This window comes from Notamacropus eugenii, chromosome 2 (genome assembly GCF_028372415.1).
Source record: "Notamacropus eugenii isolate mMacEug1 chromosome 2, mMacEug1.pri_v2, whole genome shotgun sequence".
NCBI lineage: Eukaryota > Metazoa > Chordata > Mammalia > Diprotodontia > Macropodidae > Notamacropus > Notamacropus eugenii.
Window position 1 is genome coordinate 508,009,896 of NC_092873.1, and position 6,000 is coordinate 508,015,895.

Consider the following 6,000-nt stretch of genomic DNA (forward strand, 5'->3'; position numbering starts at 1 on the left):
TTGATTCCTTTCCTTACTTCTTGTATATTTCTCCCCATCTGTTCCATTTTGATTTCCAATTTATCTTTTCCTCTACCATTCCTTCTCTCTCTATCTCTTCTCTCTCTTCTGATTCTCTCATCTCTGTTTCTCTAACTCTTCCTTTCTGTATTTCCCCCCACAAGCTCTTCATCCTCAGTATTTTCTATTACTCTGTCAATTCATCCTACCTACCTTTTCTTACACATGTCTCATTTTGTCATCTCTTTCTCTCATAAACTGAATTCAAGTCACCTTACTGAGGGGAAGAATACAAGGTACTGATAAAAAAGAATGGTGGGTGCAATTTCTGAGTCACTGTCAGTTAAATGACAGTGATGATTAATTATCATTAATTAATGATAAATTAATTAATGATAAATTAATTATAAGTGATAAATTAATTAATGATAAATTTAGTGATGATGAAGAATATGAGGGGTACTGGAAATTATTAGGTGCACTGATCATCAATAACAGATTATGAAATGTGTGAACTATAGATTAGTGAACTTGACTATGATTTCTTGCAAAATTCTAGAACATTTAATTAATGAGATGGGTCTTGAACATCAAGAAAAAGAGATGATCACAGCAAATCAATCTGGGCTCAAGAAAAGATCCCACCAGACTATTTTATTTCCTTTTTTGAAAGGGTTATTGAAGTAGTGGACAAATGATTAGACTGCTGTTGGTATAGCTTACTTTGATTTTAGCATAGGATTTGATCAAGCATTTAATGCCACTTTTATAGAAAAGGTGGAGAAATTTGAGTTGGATGATATGTGGATTCAGAACTGGCTAAATATTTGAATGTAAACTAGTCACTAATTGCTCTTTAGAAATTTGTTGTGGATCTCCAGTGGAGTATCCCAGAGACCTGTGCTCAGCCCTTTGCTTTTACCATTTATACAAATAACTTGGATTAGGAACAGATGATATCCTTTTTAAATATATCAATGATATATTGATTTGTTGGCTAGGAAAGATTAGCTAACACATTTAATGACAAATTCATGGCCCTAAAAGATCTTGACAAGGTTAACACTTGATTAAATATTAAAAGATGAAATGTAATAAGGATGAATGGAAAGTCATCTATTGTTACCAAAAAACTAACATCACAAATATAAGATTATGAGAAGCAGGGGTTGGCCAGATATCAGTTTGTCTGAAAAAAGGTCTTGGAGTTTTAGTGGACTACAAAACTTGATATAAGTCAATATGGTGATGTGGAAGTCAAAAATTAAATGTGGTTTTCAGCAATATTAAGAAAGGAAGAGGTCTTAGAAATAAGGGAGATTATAGTTCCACCGTAGTATGTCCTCAACAGACTCTACTTGGAATGTAGTAGTCAGTCTTGGGTATTACCTTCTATAAAGGATATTAATGAGCTAGTAAGTGATCACGGAAGACAAAGTTAATTAGTGAAAGGCCTTATATCCATACCTTGAGGATAGAAGTGAGCATGTATAGCCTGGAAAGAGAACAGACAGGAGGATAATGTCATCACGTAACTGAAAGGTGGTCTTGTGGAAGACTGTGTGTCTATTTGGCCCCACAGGGAAGAACCAAGGGAAACTGGTGGAGGTTTATAGAGGCAAATTTAATTTTAATACAAGGAAAAAATTCTTAACATTAGGGATAACCAAATGGGGAGTGGGTTACTTTGGGAGGTAGTGAGCTTACCCTCACTGAAGGTCTTCAAGTCAGGCTTTAGCTGAATGATCACTTGGCGGTATATTTTCGTGAAGATTTCAGATGTTTTTAAGGTATGGACTGGACTAGGTGACTGATGACATCCCTTGCAACTCAAATTCTATGATTCTGTGATTCCTCCTTCCCTCATTTCTATCCCTTCCTATTATTAGTTTCCCTTATTTCCCTTTCCATATTTCTTACCTTTGTCTTCCCTCATCTTCTTCTCATGTCTTTCCCTTACACAGAACGTTTTCCTTCATCTAATCTTACACTTGGATTTATTTCTTTGTTGTGACAGATATCTTGTTCACTGATGAAGGCTGAAAAGACTGCCACTTATCATGATATGTACGGAATTCTCTAACTCATGAGAATTGGTTTTTCTCCTCTCCTGACCTCTAGCAATATGGCCTCTGTGGTCTCTCTTCCTTTCTCCCTTCCCTAATTGCAGATGAAGAAGGAAGGAGAATTGGACAGGGTTGTGTCATGGACCAAAATTTACCCCTGTGCACACCAGCTGTGGATGGGGAATTTTATTGGTTTCCTGAACATCTATGACCCTGACTACACCAAGGCTGTGTACAGTTGAGAAGGTAGGGGAACTCAAGGTCTCCCAATGAAGTCTTTGTCTGAGGGGGAACTGTAAGGGTAAATATGTATAGGAATGAATGGAGAAGGGAATGGGAGGGTTCATTGGACAGGAACTACAAGTATCATCTTAAACTGATATGATATTCCTGACCCATAAAAGACCTACTCTTCTCTTTCAGTGAAAAAAGTGGTCATCTGTTTCAAAACATTTCATCTCCTGTTCTCTCCTCCTTTGCTCCAATCCCTGAGGAAGAGGTAATCCTTCTACTTGGCAAGCTCAATTCCTCTTCTTGTTCCCTTGATCCCATCCTTACTCATCTCTTCCAGGAATTTGTCCCCTTGACCATCCCCAATTTTATCTTTGTTCTCTCCTTATCTCCTGGCCACTTACATACTGCTGGCAACATGGGCAGGTCTTTGCAGGATTTTTCCTATGCTTGAAACGCTCTCTTGTCTCATCCCCTCTTCTCAGTACCTTTACCTTCCTTCAAGAATCATCTCAACTGTCCTCTTTTATTGGAGGCATTCTCTTACCTCCTGTAGTTGTCAGTATATTTTTCCTCTTTAAATTGTTCTGAATTTCCACATCTGCATATATATTGTAGACCCACAGGTAAATATAAAGGGAGGGTCAGTGGCTTCACTTTGCCTTTCTAGCACCTAGGAGAGTTCCTTGACTATAATTGGTGTTTAAAATTGCTTGTCAGATTTAATCACAGTTCTTTGAAGCTAAAGGATGCTGTAGAAATAATTAAGCTGAAATTTCATAAAAACATTTGTCAGTTTGCCTAATGTTTCCCTTGTATATGTGATGGATAAATGTGGGATAGGTCACAGTCTATTTAGCTGGATTCAGAACTTTTGAATAGGTGGACCTAACTCTAGTTATAGGACTATGAATTTTGAGCTGGAAGCCTCATAGGCTCATAGATTTATACCTAGAATCTAGGGGTTATAGAGGCCATTGAATCCTACTTCCTCCTTCCCCCCCCCCCCCAATCTCTCCCCCCTCCCCATGGAGGTCTAGACAGCAGAGTGACCTGTCTCAGGTCCTACAGACAGTAAACAACAGAACTTGAATTTTTAACCTATATCACTTTGTCCAAATCCAAGATTTCTCTTTCTACCACATTATTTCATAGTTACTAATGGTATATAGTCTCTCATATGGGCTCCCTGAAATCTATTATTGATCCTGAGCAGTTTCAGGTTTTTTCCATTACTTGGATAAAGGCATTGCTGGCAAGCTCATCAGAGTAAGGAGGGAGAATTAGTGCAAGGGATGATAAAGTCAAGGATCCATAGAAAGTTAAAATATTCAAATGTTGGACAGAATATAAGATGAACTGTTATAGAAACAAATATAAGATTTTACACTTGAGTTAAAGAATAATCACCTTTGCAGGTAAAAGATGGTAAGAGTATGGCTTGAGAGCAGTTTATCTGAACTGGAGGTTTGAGTGGACTGCGAGTTTGCTATGAGGGATGTGGCCCCCAAGAAATCTCATAGAAACCAAGGCCACTTGAAAGACAGAGCCTCCTTGGACTAAGGAGGTGATAGTCCACTTATCCTCTGCCTTCACTGGATCCCACAGAGGGTCTTGTATTCAGTTCTTGGGGACTACAGATTGGAAAGGACACTGATAAGATGAATAATGTCCCAAGGAGGGTAACTAGGTTGGTGAGGGCCTGTGAGTTCATGACATATGATGAGGGTGTGGAAAAAGCTTTGGATTATGAGTCAGGGGAGCTGAGTTCAAATCTTGCCTCTGGTATTGCCTTGTGATTTTAGGCAAGTCACTTAGCCATTTTGGGTCTCATTTTTCTGAATTGTAAAATATGCAATTTGGAACAGTCTCCAATGTCTCTTCTAGTTCTAATTTCATGATTCTATTCATTGTAGAGTCCAGCTAGTTGGCACAGACATCTTCCTGAGTTCAAATCTAGTCTCAGAAACTTATTACTTGTGTGACCTTGGACAAGTCACTTAACCCTGTTTGCTTTAGTTTCCACGTCTATAAAAAATGATCTGGAGAAGGAAGTGGCAAACCACACCTGTATCTTTGCTACAAAAACCCAAAAGGGGTTCACAGAGAGTCAGACTGGCAAGTGATTCATCTCACACACCATTCATTGAATGTGTTTAGGTTGGAGAAGGGAAGAATTGGAGTTGAAATTAGAAGTTTCTTCAAGAACTAACAGCAGTGGGGGAGAATGACTTGCAGGAAGGCATTCTTCATCTTGATATCAATATGGCAGGATCACGGTGTGATCTACCCCCACTGTAGCTTCTCATATCTCTCACATAGGCATGTGGATACCTATTTAGTCCCTCAGCTGGTTATCTCACTCCCTAGCTTCCCATATCTATGGACCACTACTTTGTTGTCACTCTAAAATTCTCTCAGAGTCCTAGAGGTAACTCTATTATGGGGTAAATCCACTCTTCCAATAGACCACTGCAACTGTTTAGCCCCCACCAGTACATTTCTATATGAACAGTCACTCAAAATGACACTTCTAGATCTTTAGCAGAACGACTTAATAACAAGGCAAAAGAAATAGTGAGATAATGTTAAAGGTAATCATTTTTAAAGGAAATAAATATATCACAATCCACGCATAAACCTAGGTCACACACTCTCACAAAAACCATCAATATCTATTGGTAAGACTGATCACATGTAGAAATCTCCCAAGAAGGCACATGAACAAGGAAAAAATCATTTGCTTAAGGTAACTCATGACTCTACAACTATAAAATTTCGTGTGTTCTTTTTATATTGGGAACTATTCAGAAAACTTTCTTGAACGTAATTTCTGCATTGTAAACTTACTTCAGCTAATAAGTTCAGCTGAAATGGCACTTGACTAAAACCTTACTGGGCAATGTTTCAGTCAATGTAGGTGATAATGTTCTGAAACCTACCCTTCCCTTCCTCCTACACTCTCTCCCTCTCTCTCTCACCATTCTTCTTCTGTCTCCGTCCCTTATTACAGTTCTGTTCTGGGTTAGACTGTGATCCAATTGATTATATTGTCCCTTAATAATATAATGGCTCTGGTTTTCCTGTTGTCCTAGACATTGACCTAAATGTTGTCCCAATCGCTGACTTTGTGCTTTTCATTGATCTAAACTTCACAAGCTTGTTACCATCAAAACTTCGCAACAAACAACTCAAAATTCAGAGAGCTAATATTTCAACAAGTGTAAAGGTTAATAACTGAGGAAAATTAACTTAGAAACAAGTCAACAAACTTTACTTTTTAAAGTACTTACTATGTTCCAGGCATAGTACTAAGGCCTAGGGACATAGAGAAAGGCAAGAACAGTCTTTGACCTGAAGTTGTTTACCATCTAATCCTAATCCAACCCACCTTAAAGGGGAAGTACAATGATCCAGAAAAAGTTCTTAAGAATTAGAATTAGTCATCTGGGGAATGGATTTCCTGGGGATGTGTGGTGGGAGGTGGCAACTCCTATCCAAAGGTTCTGAAGTCAGGGTAGGATGGCCACTTGTCACAGATTCTGGAAAGGAGCTTCTTACTTGGGCATTAGTTGGATTTAAAAGCCACTGGAAATCCTTCCATCTCTGAGATACTGTGCTTCTGAGCCTCTGGACTCTTAGATAGTAGAGCTTGTATCCTGAGGGTAAGGATAGGATGGGTCCTATTCTCTTCCAGCCTGCT